Source organism: Apus apus, chromosome 1, assembly GCF_020740795.1.
Source record: "Apus apus isolate bApuApu2 chromosome 1, bApuApu2.pri.cur, whole genome shotgun sequence".
In the NCBI taxonomy this organism is placed as follows: Eukaryota; Metazoa; Chordata; class Aves; order Apodiformes; family Apodidae; genus Apus; species Apus apus.
The window spans coordinates 119,669,082-119,689,063 of NC_067282.1; the positions used below are offsets into that span (position 1 = coordinate 119,669,082).

Genomic DNA, 19,982 nt, shown 5'->3' on the forward strand with positions numbered 1-19,982 from the left:
AGGTGTGCTGTGCTAATAAGCTGCAAACTGTTCATACTGAAATCTTTTTGTCAGTCTGGTATCAAAAGGCTTCCCTGAGCTGTAACATAAAATAAGTTTTCAGCTATAAACTTGAAGCTCATCTGTTAAAAATAACTAAGGAAAAGGAGGACATCAGTGGATTCAGTGTTATTAGGATGACTAAAGGTGACAAAGATAAGCCACTACTTCAGCAGCTTAGGCTTTCATATACCTGTGAAAAAGATAAATGATCCTAAGTTGTATTTGGTGGTACATACCCAAAATCAATAAAGGAATATTAGTAGCAATTTACATAGAATTCCATAAAAAATACAGAGTACTGCTCTATGTGTGCAACAAAGATGAATGCAAGCTGAAATAAAGAAGGCTTTCTGAGGGAAACAGGGAGTCTGCCTTAACAAAAAATAAAAGGACTAAATGGACTTGGCTAGTTTTGTCCAAAAAAAATGGAATGTGAGAGAGGATAGGCTTGCTGCTGATAGATATATCCATGTGGCAAATAATAAAATCAGTACAAAGACAATTGTAAGGTCAATAAAAGACAATTTACAAAAACAATGAGGTATATAAACTAGCCATTAGTAGATTTAGGCTAGAAAATATTAAAGGTTTCCCACCAGGTGGAAAAGTGAGATCAAACTTCCCACAGGAGGAAAAAAACCTGTTTCTAAAGTAGAAACCAGTAAGTTTATGAAGGGTTGTGACATGGTGCATGTGGATATACCTGTTATTTGTGACAATTTGCTCACTCCATGCTTCCTAACATTAACTGCAGATAGGTTGCTTGTACATAAGCTTATACAGTAAAACAAAAATTATTGTCTTCCAGATCTTTTGCTTTCTCTTCCACAAACCCAGACAAAACCATAAGGATTAGATAACATATTTCATTGTTTATTATTGCAGTGATTTCTATAGCTTAACCAAGATTGGGACTCCCTTGTGTAAATAGAAAGTGATTAAAGAACTGGCAATAAATAGTTTACCACTAATTAAAGTAAGTCAACCATTAAATTAATTTAGAAAATTGTTATTGTATTTTCACTCTTAGTAATTATTTGTCACAGATCAATTTTTGCATTTCAATAGAGAAAGAATTAATTACAAATGTATATAATTATTTTTCTCTATTTTACCCTTTTTTGATAAACTCTGACAATTTTGCTTACAAAACTGTAAGCTTGGGTTCAAGCAGCTCTTGCACACTCAAATAGGAATATCTTCCCCAGCTAATGCTACATTTTAATGGTCTGAGGACAGAGGCTGCTGGAAGAAATGTGCTAAGTGGTCAGGAAAGAGTTCATTTGTTGCAGAGATATCTTTTGCATGGTCTGATGATTTTTTAACATTTTTTTTTCAAAATTCATAGCAGTTTTTCCCACTACATTTTTTCCAGGTATATTTGCTAGTGTGATAGGAACTCTGAATTAGAAATTTTCCAGTTCTGCACTTTGGTGTGGATCTGATAGTCTTGCCAATTGTTATAATCACAGACCAAATATTTGTATCTCTCAGGCCATCCCCTGTACACATTGGTCTGCTACGCATACTGTCCTGCAAAAATGCAGAGCTGTGAACAGAAAACTGAAACTCGTCGCATTTGTCACACTAATGTGTCGTCATTTGCCTGCTTTGATGTTCTCTCGCATAATAGCTCATCCTTGTGCTTCAAAGGGATCCCACTGAACTGTAACTGCAGTACGGGCCTGTGAGAATCATGTTATTTGTAGAAAGAAAACCAACACACCTTTTTTCTATATCTCTCCTAATAATATGATATTTAACATATATATAAGCCACGATACATAATAATCTTTCCTGACTTACCTGCATACTCAGGTCAGAGGGTTTCATGACTGTTGGCTTTTCTAGGATTGTCTTTTATAAAGCTCTGCAGTCCACATTTTATTTTCCAAGTATTTGAAAGGAGGGCGATCTATTAAAAATGTGGAAATGCTAAGTTTCAGTCACTTGGATAATACTAGAGCTTTCTCTTCTGTTTCTAGAAGAAACACGGAAGAGTGATGTTGAGAAAAGTTAATTTTAAAAAGCTTTTTCTTACTGATTTGTATCCAAAGAAAATTAAGTTGGAATATCTATGTATGAGCCAGTGGGCATTTAAGATTACACTAAAGCCTAGGCATGGTTTGACCTGCATTTGAGTTTGGAGCTGTGTTGGTAGCACTTTGTATTAAGCCGTTGGATTTTTGTTCCAGGTGGAAGTTTCATTCTTCCATCGTGATTGTATTTTTGCAGAGCACTTCTGGTTTTGAGATTTTTACCCATGGTGTGTTATAGAATCAATACCACTTTTTTATTTATACATATATATAGTTTGTTTGTTTGTTTGTTTGTTTGTTTGTTTACAAAGAGTATCCCTCAATATTCTTGGATTCTGAGTCTCACTGGTATTAATAGGTGGCCTTATCACAAGCAGACTACAGTATGCTTTACTGAAAAGGTTGTCAGGAACAACCTGCCCAGGGCTGCCACTGGGGCAGGCTGCCCAGGGAAGTGGTCAAGTCACCCTCCTTGGAGCTATTTAAAAGACGTGTAGATGTGGTGCCTAGGGACATGGTTTAACGGTGGGCTTGGCTGTGTTAGGCTAGTAGTGAGACTCAATGATTTTAAAGATCTTTTCCAACCAAAACAATTATATGATTCTGTAACAGAAAGTGTGTTTGGATAACCTCTGAGAGAGCATGGATATGATCTTTAAATTTTATAAGTACTAGCTGTAAGCTTCTCTCTTGTGTCAGTCATCAGTTTTGTCACTTCCCCACTAATAACTTGGTCTTTTTCCCCTCTTGTAGTTAAAACAAAATCTTACAGTTTAAATTGACAAATTTGATGTTTCTGCCAGGAATTAATGCACGACACACATTATTTTTGAGATGTGTATTTCCAACCACTAGAAAGGTTGCTCCCACTGTTTCATATGTACCAGATGCATCCTCTTTCCTCTCCTTTCATTGAAAGCTCAAGAAGACAGAATTCAGTTGGAAAGGGGGATGTGTAATTCATGCCCTCCTTTACCATAGGCACAACCAGATTTTAAAGAGGGATCTGAAAGAATACAAGAATGCAACTGCAGTGAGGGAAAATAGAGAAGTGACACAGAGGACTAAAGCTGTTGCCCTGGATTTCTGGTTCAGACTAAGCTATCCTGTCAGGTATCATGTGCAATGCACCATGACCCTACTCCCAGGAAAAAAAGAGCAGCATAAACTTCCTAAGAGTCAATTCACCTCAGCCACGAAGTGTGGTAATTAGGAAAATAAGGACCAAGAAGAATAAAAAAAGTGCTCCTGTTGTGGGCAAACTAACCTGGTCAATCTTGAGAAGTGTGGAAGCATGGAGCACAAATATCTTTTCCTCAATTTTGTGGGTAAAACAACCTGTAACTTTTGAAATGTCATGAGCCACCACTGACATACCTTAATTGCACACTTCTGGCCTTCTAATTGTTGGTGTTCACTGCAACTGAAGTTAAAAAAAATATTGGTTGGGTATTGTAGCCACAGCTGGCAGTGATAAAGTAGGTGTCAGCACTGGTAATTTTGAAAAAAAAAATAATAAAAAAATAAATTAAATCTTTGCTGATGCACTGGTTGAATACGCAGGTTTTTTTCAGAAAGTTTTTAAAACAGTCCTACATGGAAGTAGTATAAGATTATAGCTGTGAGTCATAGCATATTCAGAGACAATGTAACTTATGCTTATGCTAGGAAAATATATCTTAGAAGAACAACGATCAAAACCAGGTTGATTACAGCTAAAGAATGTAGTAATTTGGAACAATTCAAGTCAAGCATCTTAAAGGGTTTGTTTTCTGTTAGAAATTTAAATCTCCTAAAAAGCATTGCCAAGCTGTAACAAGTCCTTTATTCCACAAAAACAAAATTATGTGGAAAGTGAATATTGCCCTCCAGCAAAATTACATTCCAGGTTGTCCAAATGTCTTAAATTGTTCTCTGTTCTTTCTGGCTCAGGCTTCCCTTTCTTCTTCATTGACTTAGCTGAGGCAATGGCAAAGAAGTGTCTTCAGAGAACAAGAGTGCAGTTGTTTCAAGAACAGAGAGAGGAAGCATTTGTGATCAGTTTACCTTTTTCTTCATGACTTACAGAACAGTTTAATAGAGAATGGGTGTTAGTTTGAAGTCTTTCTGCTTCACCTCATTCTCTTTGGAAAGCTAATTTAAAGACAGAAATGAAGGCTGAATACTGCGGGAAGTCATCCATGCAGAGAGTTTGGATGTGTATTACGGATAGCAGTGAGTGCCTATCAAAAAGGAACAAATTACAAATTTCTCGCTGTGAAGTCCAGAAACTTTGCAGATACGTTATTAGACAGATACTGAACCATTTGGTTAGCAACAGATGAAACTGCCTGAATAATATCAGGTGGATCTCTGCTCAGGAAATACCAATAAACTTGCTGTTTATAAATTTAAATATTTATCCAATGAGACATAAGGAGCAAAGAAATTATCCAATGTTGTAATGAACAACTCTGCACCCCCTTGGCTATCATGCAAGATAAGCACTATTGTCCTCTTTTCTCATCCGAGGACAGGTGGATGGAGCCATGGCCACACAAGCTTTCCACATCTCAAGTTAACTAGCTCCATGGAGAAAAAGCAGTATCCTTATTTTCTTGCTAGCTTCCCTCAGCTAGAAGCTCATCAAGCTGTGTTGTAGCTCATTGAGAAATTATAGGTTCAACTCAGGAATGAGTAACTGTAGGGTCAGGCCCTCTGGCTTGCAGGAGGTCAGGAAGATGGGCTGTACTGGTGCTGATCTAAGCATCACTCAGCATGGAGTAAAGCTTCCTCTTCTTGCCAGAAGCCCAATGCTACAAATGTGGGCATACTTCAGCCATTCCCATATTTTCTTTCCACCTCGCTGTCTGTAGCTTACATCCTTATTGAGCTTTTTAGAAATATTTATGTGTAATTTCTACCTAAAATATAATCATTCCTCATTCAGGGCAAACCTTGTATCCTTTCCAGGCTTGGTGGAGAGGGGATGATGCATCCCAGATCTTACAGGCAGCAGTGCCTTGTGCCACTGCACTGTGCCTGCTGCTTCCAGAGAGCTTCTTCTGGCAGCTGGGAATGGGATATATTTCTCAGGAAAGCAGAAGCTGATGGTTTACTGTAAGCACAGACCTCCTGAAAGATTTCTTCTGGAGAACATGGAGATCGGTGGGAGAGGATAAGAGAAAATGAGGGAAGTAAAGCAAGTGTGTATGAAGGATGACTAGATGTGGATTAGTTCCTCCGTTGATGATTTTAGAGGCTGGGCAAAGGAAAATGCTTAGATTCCTGCATCCATTAGCTCTGTCGGGGTAAGCAATATGCAGAAGTCAAGTGCAGGGTAGAAGGGTCCCTTGGGAGAGTATCCTAATGTTTCAGAGAGGCTCATATGTGGCGCCAGAGGGTATTTCTAATCCCAACATCATTTGTTTATTAGAGCTGTTTCAGAGCCCAAGTGGCACTTGGACATTTGCCTCTTTGCATCCACTAGTTCCTACCACCATTACAGTGCAGATGGCAGTATGTCTGCCTTGGGGTATAACTTATAATAGGGAGCGAAGGTCTGCAGTTGCCAGTAATGGAATTACCAACAGCCAGGGCTCTGAAAAAGAGGAAAAATTAAATAGAGATAAATCACAAAGTGCTGATGGCTGCCATCCAAGTAGTCTGAAAGAGCCAAACAACAAAGCAGCCAAGCTGCTAACCCAAGTATATAATTTACCCTTAAATTAGAGTTCTACCTGCCCATTAAAAATGTGTTGTTCCAGAGCTTTATACACAGCTAACCAAATTTACTTCAGCCCCAAAAATAGTTTTGAGGAGAGCTATGTCACTTCTATGAAGTAACCAGAGCAAGCACATGGCCCAAATACCTGCACAGGATGCCAGGGCTGCGCGGTCACTCCGAGTCTCGCTGTGGTCCTGCTCCCTCTTTTCTGCCAGGTAGAACTGGCACATTTTCCCATATGGGTGCTGGATTAGCTGTGCTGCCCTTTCCTGGATAAGAGTGATGAGTCAGGAAGGAGACCCACCACCCTATCCAGCACTAGGGTGGGCTGTGCAATGCACACTGTGGCAGCAGAGGCTGGTGCGAGTTGAGCTTAGCACTAAACATAGAATTAAGGAGGCACTATGGTGGATGAGAGTCTGCTAAAAACAGGTAGCATGGTTCTTATATGTTGTGGCATGCTGCACCAAAGCTTTTGCATCAGAGCTTTTTGATCGTGCAGCGCTGCTACTCTGGGGCTCTGCAGCAATTCAACAGGTATTCAAAAGGTAGTGTTTGGATCCAGGCCTGCTGCTGAAGGCATTCTCCTAGAATAGTATGTTCGATTGCATAAAAGTTATCTGATTTCTTTCCCAATGTGTGTGGGGTTATCTTCCCCAAAACTAGTAGCTTGGCTTTAGCTAGAAATAAAAAAAACCTTAAGTCCTCAGATCCTCAGTTCTCAGCATCATGCCAGTTGCAGTTCTCTACTCTCATTCTTGATAGTGTCGCGATCACAGCTATCACCATACCAAAAAGAGTAATGTGAGTAGAATTCCTAGTTTCTTCATTAGCCAAACAGCAATAACACATCAGAAATTGTAGGAAGAATAATTTCATACAGTATTCATTCCCTACACAGGATGCAAAATCTAAGAGAGGTTTGTCTTTCTGAGCTTATCTTTCCTAGGTAAGAGAATAGGGAAAAAAAATTACCTACATTTGAATTATGCTTCAGTACAAGCAGACTGACAAGAATCTATTTTCTCCCGCTTCGCTCTCCAGGGCTTGTGCCTGAAAGGTTGTGCACCAAAGGAAAAAACAGTGCTGTGACTGTTGCCTCAAAAAAGACAGACCCTCCTACCTACTGCTGGCTTCCTCCCTGCTCACTAGAGAGCAGATGCATACAGAAATAGATTCATACACTTGTTATGCTTTTACCTTAGCTATACATCTCTGTTGACCAATCCAGCAAGCTTGGCCACTCTCACTGTGCACGTTGCTCTGAACCTGGCACCCCTTCTGCAGGTGAGAAATTCAGATCTGGAGGAGAATCTCACCGACGCTTTTTAAAAATGAGTTTTGATGATTAAAGTAGCTCCAGAAAGCCCAAAGACTGAATGGGAATGCAACAACTTACCTGTACAGGTAGTCCTTCCTCTGGAGCTGGCATAAAGGGCAGTGGCAAAGATTGTAATGTGCAAGCTGGATTTTTGAACAGGAGAACTAATTCACCTGGTACCATCCCCAAGCTGTACCTTTAGAAAAATTATTTTGTTTAGATTTTTCTTGGGGAAAAAAAAATGAATTTTATGCAGGTAAAAGTATATTTTTCTTTCCTAAATAGTCTCCAAATTAGAGTGTACTCTCTCCAGCCTGACCTAGCCTTCCCAGGGGTCTTTTTTCTTATGAAAGGATGAATTTCCACAAACTGTCTAATTAAAACAGTTAGCATGAGTTGAGTCTGGACAATACACAGGATGCACATTAATAACAGTAAGAATTATTCAGATGTCCAAAAGTCATTCTGCCTTCAAGAAGAACCAAAACACCAGAAGCACTGAATACTGAGATGGAGGAGAACCATGTGGTTTCTTGCTCAGTGGTTCTGTCTTACCTTGTTTGAAATTCCAGGTCAGCATCAGCAGGGAACTGCTATGCAAGATAATTGCTTTAAAGCCCCTTGCTAAATAGGGACACTGCATTAGACTGATCATGTTGAAAGTTCTTGAGGACCAGCAAGGGAGGCGAAATGAGAAGACTAATTGATCTCAAAAGAAAAGAGATCCTTTCTTATATGAATGCCCCCCAAAAAATAATAGGAAATATGTATTTGTATAGAAGTAAAAAAAGAAAGGAGATGGAATCAGCATACAGGGCAGCTTCTGAAGCAGCAATCAAGAAACTCTGGTTCTATTCTTGGCATTTTATTCTTCTGCACTTCTTTCTCCCATCACTTTGCTGGCTAATAAGATCTATGCTTCAGATGAGTAGCTGCGAGAGCTTTGTGATTTATAAAGCAAGACTGTCAGTTCTCACCTGGGATGCATAGCTATACTGTCCTTATTTTAGAAATGATAATGTCTTGCAATTTGCTTCAGCTGCATGTCGGTTGTGTGCATGAACATATATAGTGACACCAAACCCAACTGCCACGATTATCTTTACCTTCTTCAAATCTCAGGATCTGTTTGTCAATTAGATTGTGCAACAATATCTCAATTTTTGTGTTGAGAAGTCACAGGTTTTTTTCAGAGGTATTCACAATATAAAAATAATTTAAGCACTCCCTGTAAGACTCTAGATCCTTTTCCAGCATGAGTTTTCTTTATATTACTCAGTTATCTAGGTGCCTTTGGCACAGCCTTCCTGAAGTTCTCACTTCCACCCCCCCCCCCCCCCCCCCTTTTTTTTTTTTTTCCTGATCTTGAGTATGGTGAATAACACTGAGTCATCTGCACACATACCCAGTTCTCTGATTTTTCTCTCATTCTGTTTGTTCTTTATTGGTTGAAACTGAACACTGGGATTCTAATAATTTAATTTGAGGGGTTTATAATTCAGAGGTTTAAAACTGAGTCAGTGTCCCCAAGCTCCCTTTGCAGTCTGTGAAGAGGAATAAGCAGTTGTAGAACATGATTCACCTTAAACTAGATTTGTGAAACAGGTCAGATGAATCATATCTTAGAAGCCCTCTACAGACCTAAGCTTGCTTAAGCATGAAAGAGAAACAGCCTAGTGTCAGATGTGGAGAGAAAGAAGAAATAAGCCTGTGCATCCTGATTCTTGGAGGAGTGGGAAAGGATGACAGCACTGCTATCTAAGGTTATTTCTGTTCCTTTACCATAACCTAGATAACATTCCAGGTGTATGTTGGCAGGAGTTAGGACAAGCAGTTGCACCAGCAGACCAGTATGGAAGGAGTGAGGAGGGGCAGGGATGAGATGGGAGAGCAGCCACCCAGCCAGGTGATCAGAAACCATTTTAAACTGGCCCTAAAGCTGCCCACCTGGTGGAAGGGGCAGCACTTGCCTCTCGTGTCTCCTCCACTCAAGCTGCCTGCTCTTGGTACTTCCCCTCCACCAGCTCAGCAGCCTTTGGTGCCAGGGAGAGGAGTGGCTCGCTGATCCATGTGAAGACTATATCCAGAAGAAGAGAAAAAGGAGGGAAAAGGCTGATTGAAGCTGGATTTAAGAGCTGTTCAGGCTTGTTGCATGGGCACTAGAACTGACACGAAGGAAAAGCACAGAACTTCTGGGGAAGAGAAAGGCAGTGTTTGCAGAAATATGTGTTATGGATAGTTCTCATGTCTAGAGCAAGAGGTGTTGTGTTCTGGACAATTCAAAGTTACTTTTGCCTGGAGCCTGGAAATATTATTCCCTTCTTTGTTTTATTTCCTTTGACTCGGCAGGGTTTTTGTCCTTGAAGTCCTATAAAGCAAAGACACTATCAGCCTCTTTGTGTTACCTCAGAGGGCGTGGAGCAGAATATTTGCTGAGGTGTTTTCGTGGTAATACCCAAGCTTATTACAAACATGCTTCTTCACACTGAAGGTTTTGATTTTGGTGGTTTTGAAATGGCAAGCAGCTATACTCAGAAAGTGCATGCTGTTTTCAGGAAATATAGCCAATGGGGGAGTTGTTCTGTCATCACATATGATTCTCTGCTGTTGAAATCTGGCCACGAGTTGAAAGTTGATACTGTGTATGAAATATCTATACAGTGTACTGACAAATAGTCCCACTGAAAGGGAATTTTTTTAGATCTCCAAGAATATGTTTGATATTTGCTTATGGAAAGAAGCTCCTGCATGTGAGGACATGCTGGTTGCATTCTGAGTTTTGACTGAACCCATTGATACTTGCCATAAAATAGCACAGAAAGTCTTAATGAATTTTTGAAAATCAGTAATAACAGGTAAAATTTAAAAGACTGAAGGTTACAAGCCATTTCACATCTCTTGACAATTACATCCACGAGAGGACAAGAGAAGCCAGACCTGCACCAACGATGACCAAGTGGCCCAGCTTAGTTCTGGGCCACTGTGGGAACTGGGAGATCATCAACACCGAGCTATTTCAGTCAAAGGCAAGCTAATTGGGTTTGGAGGTTCATTACTTTAGCAACTGAAACAAAAAGTCTGTTCTACAGATATTACGGCTCTAGGAGTGCCTGTATTTAAGGTAGCCCTGTTTTAGCAACCCCCTGCCTTTCTGAACAGCCTCTTTTTTTCACAGAAGCTCATGTCGATTCTCTCTCCAAAAGATACATTGGGAGGAAGCTGAGGAAAGCAAGATTTAGGCAAGTAAAGATATGAGCAGGATAACTAATTTGAAACTAAATTGCATTTGGTAGGGTTTGGCTGGCTTGGTGAAAATGTTTTAAATAAGTAAATTACACTTGCTTGTGAAGTAAGCTGTGCATATAGAAAAGAAATCCTGCAAGTCAAAGAGGAACAGCTTAAGAGAGGTGCTGGTGCATGTTTTAGTCATGGTACATGTCTAATAAAATATTCTGAAAAGAAGGCTGCTGACAAAAGATTACTGGGCCATTTTTTTTTGTCCTCACTGGTACCCTTTCATATGAATGTGTGAGTCCCTGATCATCAAATTATACAAGTGATTTGATATCTTAACTTCTAAGGTACACATACTAAGATGAATTGAGAATGTGCAAGTCCAGAGCTGAGAAACTGGCAACAGCCGTATCTTTGCAGAACTAGACTAGTTTAAATCAATTGAGGACTCAGCTTCTTTTCTAGGAAGACTCATGCTCCTAGCTTGCTCTGAAGTACATTTTCATTTTGTCATCTTGTAAATGCCTTACTGACTTTTATCTTCTTTCATAGCTTTACTCTCTCTTACTTCCAAAAAGGTCTTTGCTTGAGTTTCATTCCTGAAGGGAAGTGTCAATATAAGGACATTGTAATGTGCGTGTCACATATGTGCTATATATTTAGAGGTTTTAAATGAGATATAAGTCACAGCATAGTGATAAGCCACTGTAAGGAATAAATGTCACCCAAGATGAAAAAAAAACATATCTGCAACTCACAAAATATAGCAATGAAATTTAATATAAAATCTGTTCACCAGGGAGCAAGAGAAAAATGCATCTGGAAATATATATAATAGGAATGAAGGTATTCTAAACCATCTTCTTTTCTGTCCATAAATGATTAATCTCTCACTGAGAGCTCTTCTGTCCCCATGAGGCAGAGGGATTTTGCCTGCGTCTGTCCCTTTTTTCTGATCCCCATGGAGGGAAGAAAACATGCTTAGCTGTGAAGCAATTCAAGGCTGCGTTCTTCAGTCCTCAAAAAGAGATAGGAGAAGCATGTTCACTGCAACACCTTTTTTTACTTTTTATTTGCCAGGTATCAGCCCCAGAGTGAAACTGGTGTAGCCATGTTGTTTTCCCACCATTTCTCCAGGGGGCTCTAAATGGGCCTACAAAGCTGCTAAAATCATATTTTCTTTAAACCTATGTGAAGGCATGCCAGTAGATGCTAGAAATGATGACAGAAAGGGTTCCCAGATGAGTTATTCAGTGGGGTAAAAAAGAAATCTCCCCATACCAACAAGAGAGGATGTCAGAGGAGTTTATCTCTCTGCAGCCAGAAACCTGGGTGATAAGCACCTAAACTCATGAGGAAGAAGAGGGAGGGGGCATCTAATTTCCAGCAAGCATACAGCATATGTATCTATTATTGTATCTGTTATTTGAGAAAGATGAAGCCTCCCCAGTCAATAATCGGGAGGAGGTTTTACCCACAGGAAGCTGAGATAACCTTTCTCACCCTGGGAGCTGGCTATGGATCCCACTGCTCTAGTCCTGGTGCCATCACCTCCTAAGGTTACTCTTCTAACAAGCTGATGACACCTTACTTTTTTTTGAAACCCACTACCTGCTGAACAGAAAATATAAAATATTATACAGCCAAGCACTACTTGTATGTTTGGAAAACCCGGGCAAACTATGTCTATAGGAACTGTGATAAAATGGTAGCATATTTAAATAACATCCTACCTGGTGGTACAATTCACAGAGTCACGCATGGCTTTACTTGGAGTTTACTTGGAGTTCTGTGGCTTTACTTGGACTACCTCCTTTTTGTCTCGCTGCTACAACCCAGTGCTCTGGCAGCTGGGTTTGTGAAGCCATTCAGGCGGCTGTCCTGTGATGAGCTGATATTTTGGCAGAAATGGGAGCTGCTGCTGGTGATGAACTGAAATACGGATCTAACCCTGGAACTTTGCTTATTTTGATTAGTCAGTACCCAAGAGATACTGAGGTGTTTGTTGAATCTAAAAAGTTAAAGGATCGCTGGGCTAAGCCACACAGTTCTCTTTGGGGAAGTTGAAAGTAGCTAATTGTCACAACTCAATTGGCAAATCGGGGAGATTCAGACTGAAACCTTTTGCTTTCTGAACTCCTCAGAGAAGAGCCTAGATGTGGCTGGATCCAATTTTAGTCTCAGACCTGGCTATCCCAGGGAGAGGGATTAAAATGTTGCAGCCTGAGGAAATGCTCCACCTTCCGATACCCCATGATCAGATTAAGGTGAAATGACAGCTAAGGTCTTATTTGAACTTTAATTAGCTTTAATTAGAACTACGGAAGGAATACTGACACTTCGATTCTCAGGCTGTGCAATCATAAAGGCCAATATCTTGATTTTAAAAGTCACAATACATATATGTTCAAGCTATGCAATCTGGGGAAAATCATGGTAGGCCTTCCATTACTTAATGATTTTAGGAAAGAAAAGAGAGGGAGAGAGAGAGAAGGGGGGAGACAGGAAGGGGAGAGAATAGAAGAAGAAGTTAGATAAAGATATGACTGAAAATCACCAGTGCTGGATCCAGTGTTGGTCCCACCAACAGGGGAGGTTTGGTGTGGGTGAAGATCCCAAAGCCCTACATCACAGCTCCTTGTTTGATAGCCCTGTTTCCTTTAGACAATTGTTTCTCAACTATGAGTAAGTGTGGTTGGGACATATCATGATTGAGTAACTGGAGTGGACCTCCACCTCCTCTGCTCCTCCACTGTTAATCTCTGTCGCTGTTGTTATCTCTGTCATCTCCACACGCAGGCTGTAGGCCATGTCCAATCCGTTACTTCCAGAGGTGCCAGGCAGTCCTTTGTCAGGCAGCCCTTTTGTTTTGGGGGCTTATGATCGTGTTTAGACACCACTTCCCACAATAGGTCTTGAGACCTGGTCCCTGACACTGAACCAGTCTGCTCAGTTTCTGAGAGCAAATTTATTTTTTGTTTTGCTCTTCCACTTCTGAGAAAGAAAGCATCTTTCAGAAGGCTGAAGTATTTTTTTCTCTGTTTCTCTTAATGCAGTAAGTTAAAGCTACATGGTTACAAACGGCACCATGTAATGCCTTTTTTTTGCAGTACCTCTTTGAGCAAACAGTATACAGGCCATCCTGAGGAAGAAAAAAAAGCATGAAATACTAGTATTTGTCCAATGTGAATTTCTGTTTATGTCATGAGCACCTACGCAGAGCCCTTTTTTCACTGAGTAGGCTGGAGGATGACACACAGAGGCTGTTCACAAAGGCTAACCTTAGGCACAGGCAAATAATCTCCTTAGACTGCCTTTAAAGCTAGTGACACTAGAACAGATGACTCAGAAGGAGCAGCTGAATTTAGGTGCTCCCACCTGCTGGAAGGCCATAGACAACCTAATTTAACTAAAGTTGTGAGTGTATCTTTCAATGACCATACCCAAATCGTGTGTCTTTAAATATGCTCACTATTTTGATACATGGCGCTGCACTCAGATGCTTTGCCAGATGGATGTGTTCCATCTGTCTTTTTCTTCAATGGCATGTCACAAGCTACAGCTTGGACAGTAAAACTGTGCTGGAGTTAGCCATGGTTTATTAGTTCTATTAATAGTCTGTGACAGATCAGTGATCTGAAAAAGTGCCACAAAATTATTCAGACTAAAAAGGGCAAAGGAGAAGATTGCGAGTGGGTGGAACTTACACAACAGGCAGCATTTTGGTCCATAGTCAAATAGGTAAAATAGTTTGAAGGATTAGGAGCCAAAGTTCTGTAAGCTGTCACCATAACAACAGCTGAAATTAAGGGTCAACCAGTGCTGTAGGAATGATTGCACATGCACAGAAAATCCTAGTATTAATCAATTTAATATTTAATTTCTGTGAATCTTGGCTGCTATTGCAGAATGGGGGAGACTCTTCTGTGCTTGTGGTGTAGAAGCCAGAGAGCTCGTCAAGTGCACAAGGGCAGGAGCATGGCCTAAATAAGAGACGCTATGCTTGCTGCATTTATGATGACTGTCTCTCATTATGCAGCTCAATATGCAGTTGGCTGGTAAACACCTTATTTACCTGTGGGGTTTTTTTGTTTTCCTATAAGTCCTTTTAAAGTAAGCATCTTGTAGTCCTGAATAAGATGCAATACTCTGTCATCATGAATGTCTGAATGAAACTTTCATCCCAGCCTTTGTGTTAGTCTCAGACAATGTAGGAAAATTCTATTTGCAGGACTCATGTTCTGTTGACAGGGACTTGTGTGCTTCCACACATACCCAGTTTGTAGAGTGATAAACCCTTGGTTTGTGTTAGCAGCCTAGAAGTGCTTTTGCATTTTCCACTCACAGTGCTGTCATGTAATATTTCAGCTAGTATGAATGCAGAGTTCATTCCTCTTCCTTGTCAGCTCTGTTTTGATTGAGAATGACTTTTGTTTTGGCCAGAAGAAGTGTAAGCAGGTAAGTGGAGATTGTTGAGAAAGATGAGCTGATGCTGGGAAACCTTACTTTGGGGAGAGGACCCCAGGAGAAGAGAGATACCAAACTTGTCTCTGAAGATTGGACCAGCCAAAGCCAATGTTTATTATTGCCAACAAGGACAGTGCACTGACAAGAAGGCAAGAGGCTCCAGTTAGTACTTCTCTATTTCTTCTCACAGTTCATGTGTTTTCTCTCCTGGGGTTTGCTCCACTTCATTTCCACCTGCCACCTTGCTGACAGAGCTTCTCTATCTCTACAATGCAGCATCTGTCAGCTGGTAGATATATACCTCACTAAGAGCAGTTTTTAAATAAACATAATCTCTGTTGCACTGTCCAAGTGCTCGGGAGCACACTCAGTTCTTTCATGAGCAGGACAGCACTTCTCCTTACTACTGTGCAGATGCCAAAGCATAGCTCCATGAGGCAGAACAGCAGATGATGGGCCAAATTCCTCAGTGCCCCTTGGAGACAGGGCAGCCAGAGAACTTGCATAGAGCTTTTGCAACATTTTTGAGCACAAATATGTGACTGCTGAGCACTATTTTTCATTACATTGTTTAAGAACCATTCTTTGTGCTGTGCTGGAGAAGTAACTTCCTGCTGGGATCTTCAGGAATTGGATAGATGGGTGGCAAATGGGAACAGGCAAAGCAATAATTTCTGTAGTCCTCTTTCTGCTGTGAACTGTGAGTTCTCAGCTCCCTGCCACGCTGGGCAGAGTTGCAGCTTTCTCTAGAACAGATCCCCTACTTGCATTTCTAACACAGGAAAAGAAAATGAAAGCATGATGGAAAACTACTGGGGCATAAGTAATAAAAGAAAGTTGACTCTGACTTATGATTTCTGCTGAAGTGGAACTGTAGTTGTCCATAATTATTTCAAGATGATGAGGTCAAGTTGAATGCAGAAAAAAGAGGTAGTAGGTAGGTGGCCTCCATCTCATCGTAATCTGATCATCAGAATCTGAGCTAAATCTTAGTCACATAGAAACTCAGGGGAGTGTGAGTACCTGGGGGCTGTGTCTGACTGTCCCAGTGCCAGGGCTCCTCTGGGTTCCTGTAGGGCTCACGGTACCAGAAAGCTCTCCAAGAGCTGCTGGAGGCCTGTCCTTCAGGTCCTCTGACTGCAGCTACCACAACCAAGTGAGCGGAGGGTGCAGAGTGAGGGAGCAGCCACTGAACTGTACAGGTGCTCAGTGGCGGTGAGTGCATTCAGCCTGCACAGCTTGGTGGGATTTGTATGGCTGCACTGAGGGGCAGCCTGACAAACCTTGTGCTGACTTCTCTGTTACTGAACAGATCCTGCACCAGGCAGATAGGTGTTTGAAAGAAAGCAATTAGGCAAAGCAGCAATTCTAGCACCAGCATATACATATCTATTCATATGTGAATAATGGCATAAGTAACTCTAGCTGTCTGCTGGGAAATTACACTCCTTTTCTATTTTACTAGCTAATAACTTTCTGACAACTAAGTCATCAAATTACAGCAAAATAATAGTAAAATACTTTTAACAGTGAATATTTTAGGTAGTGTCTGACAATGTGTACTCACTTGCTTTCATTGGAAAGATTATTTGCCCAAGAAAAACAATTCCACTAGAAGAAAGAAATACGGGTATTTCTGTCACTCTAGAAATACCTGAAAGCAAGGGGAGGTATGAGGGAAGGAGAAATAAAATGGGATAGATTTAGAAAACAGAGTATTTCAGTAGCATTAGCTGCAAATATTCTATATGTAGATTATAATCCCCATTTTTTGTCTTAATGGCATACAGCAAATCTAAGGAACCAGTTCTGAAAAAACTTTAATAAACTCAAATGCATAATGGCCAAGACTGTCAGTTATTAAGTACTTTAAAAATTTGAAGTCTGGTGGCAGATAAACCAAAAAGGTAAGAAGTAACATATCTAAATATTAATTTTGCTGTATGTTTAAGTTTGCTTCTCATTATTGCACATATTTATGCTTTCTGCTCATACCAGTCCCATACAGAAAGCCTTTTGCCACCCTTGTTCCTGAAAAGCGACTTGAGTCACATTACTAGTTCAAATTCAGGTTTGGTCATTTACTTACATTATTAAACACTGGTGTTTATTAATTAAGACATTTGGAACATTTCCTTGCTTAGTATATTCGTGCACGCTTTGAAATCTTCTAAAAACTAACCACTGTCTGTAGCTTGTAGATGTGCAATTCTTCAGTATACTGCTAAAAAAAAATACTGGAACCATGGGACAAAGAAGAAACTGGGTTTCTCCTCGGGGTCTGCTACATAGCCAACACACAGCTTAAGGCTGTGTTTTGGCACTTTTTCTCCAATGGAAGAGCACCTCAGTGCTCATACTGGTGAGCCTGCCTCCCTGGCAAAGGGCCACCATGCACAAAAAAGCACAGACAAGGACTTTTGCTCACAGGGCAGAAACATTAATGGCCAAAAGATGCTTGGGGTCTGATTTGTTTGTTTTGCTTTCCATGATGGCAAGTGCTGTACAAATACTGAATATGATGACACACTTCCCAAGTAGGCAAGTAAATAAGCTTAGTAATTATAGCCTTGGCCTAGTGTGCCATTACTCTGGACAGTCATAAAGAAGGGCAACAGTTGCTCTGCAAAGCTATAAAATTAAGGGAGGGGACATCAGAGAGACATAGCAAAAAGTTAATTCCCAGGAAGGATTCTACACATCAGGCTGAAAAGCATGGCACGCTGCTTATCTAACCACCACTGTAGTTGGCATTGCAGAAAAGGACAATTTCTAGGTCAGATAAGGGGAGACATTAAAATGTAGCTCAGTGAATGTTCTCAGAGGCCTGCTTTCCTTGCATATATAGTGTCATTAGCAAAATCTAGGAGAGTCAATAGTGTTGCCACAGTCCATACAGGTGGTTGGACCTTGCAGTGTGCCACAAAATACTGCAGCTAAGAGAAGTCCAATGCCTTCTGTACCAAGATGAATATTGCATTACAGGGGATTTTTCCATTGGCAATGTCAGTGGCTGCCTCCTAAAAAGCTGATCATGTTTTCCCTAATCTCTTTCCTTGAGAAGCTGCCTTAAGAAGCAGAGCAACAGCTGAGTCAGCATAAAGTTTTGCCTGGGTCTTTATTCCATTTGTTGTTGCACTGGTTGCTAACAAGTTAGTACAACCAGGTTTTGTGCATCTGGGCAATTACAGTGCTGGTCATGTGGTTTTATATAGCTGCAAGGCCAGTGGAGGAATGACCTGGACAACTCTCCTCTTTTACAGGATTTAATTGCTTTAGCATTTCCTTACCACCTCCAGATGCAGGACATCAGTGAAATTAAACAAAATTGCAGACCTCCTAGAGGTCTATAGTGAGCTCAAGAAATTGTCCAGTGTTAGTCATGGGTCAGTGTTACAGCCTTTTCAAAAAAAAATGAGTTTATGTGTTTACATTATCTTAACTGTAACCTAGGTTTTTTTGATTTTTTAATATTTTTTTTTAATTGAAAAGACCACTAAGTAATTAATATAAATTTGCCAAGACAATTTCAGAGGATTAATATTGTCTAGGTTAAAAATATATAAAGATTATTAAAGCTCTGTGTTGTGTAAAACTGAAGGGAACTGAAGGAGCTGTTCTTCTGTAAAAGGTTTTAACAACAGCTATGATTGTCTTTTGTTATTTAGCTTGCTGCTGTGCCTGCAGGCCTTCCTAAACTCTTGCTGTACAGACACAGTGTAAGGAAGCGTTATAGCTCACTACTTCATTGTGACAGGATGAAGCAGTTTGGTGAACATCACTGATGGACCAGGGAAAAGAGTAATAGGAAAGGTCTCTTATTGCAGCCTTTGTTGCTGTCTTGCCAATAGTTTAATGTTCTTGTCAGAAAGACTTTCTTCAGCGTCTGTGAAGAACTGTGTATCTTAAATTTTCCTTTCTCTTAAAGATTGTTTCTTTCATAGGAAGAAGGGGGGGAGCCATGTGCATGGACTGGGGTGGCTGTTCCTTCCTATGGAGCACAGGGGAGCAGCCCTTGGACTACAACATAGGAGGGCAGAGGGGAGTTGGGAAGACACAGCAAGGACTTAAAGCCCCAGTCCTCAGCCTTGGTGGCTAAAGCCACCCTGGGGACCAGGCACCTGTGCAGAGGTTGCTGCAGCTCAGGAAATCTGGGATTTTGTTGAAATGAAACTGGACAGTAAGGACTCACCCTGCAAGGACACAAGGTGACCGTGAACAGCCTTTGCCTTTCTTTCTGCTGGACTTAGTCACTGGACGTTGCTCAATACTGTCTGACTTTCTCAAGTTGAAACACCTTTTGGTCTTTCTTGGAAAATTCCTTTATGGAAGAGACTCGGGCAAATCCATCTCAGAGCCCAGTGTTCTGGGTCTTGCTGGGGTGGAGTTGACAGCATCTAGATGACTTAGATGTCCACCATGACATGTAGCAAATCCGAAGAGAGAGTAACATCTGTACTGGAGACTCACATTTTCTTGCTTAAAACGTAGCTAAGGCTGCAACAAAGCAAAAGCCTTGCATGCAATAATAATACTTTCTAAAAGGCTAAAACAAGTGGATGAGGTCACAATTTTCTTTCTTTTATTTTTTCCCTTTTTGAGTGTTTCTAAAGATTTTTTTTTATTATTTTTTTTTGTGGGGATAGTTATGGCTGTTGTGGAGGGGGGACACCACTTGTTTTCACTTCATAACCCTGGTTGTAGCTGTTATGTAAGGCAAGGAAACTGGTGAATCACTGCTATGAGAGGAGGAGAATTTTCATACCTGAATGAGTTTAAAGTTACTGGGGGACTTAAGTAATCTTTTTAAATTTTAATTAATGAATTTTGTAGTGTTCTAGTGAGGGTCAATGGCTGACTAATGCTTTGAACAAAGGGTGCTTTTGTTAGATATATTTTCTTGGAAATAAGAACATCCCAGTGTGAAATATGTTTTAAGACATTGACACACTGCCCCTTGAGCAACATCGTTTGTGTAGGCAGATTGCTGACCCCCTGCCACCCTACCCCTGTGCTGACATTAGCAGTGTAGGCAGGATGCTGCCCACAGTATCCATGTGAGGTATGATCCTCTTAAACTGCACTGCCATTGCTGGAGCCAAGGGGTGGCACGACTCTCACCCACATCCAGAAGACATTTACATGACTAGTTGTTGCTGCCCAGTGACCCAGA

At 40.7% G+C, this 19,982-nt stretch overlaps 1 protein-coding gene across 3 annotated transcripts in view; it reads left to right on the forward strand.

Moving 5' to 3' along the window:
- DHRSX (dehydrogenase/reductase X-linked) overlaps positions 1 to 19,982 on the forward strand; it is a 173,700-nt gene that overhangs the window by 90,594 nt on the left and 63,124 nt on the right. The gene's annotated exons all lie outside the window — the stretch shown is intronic.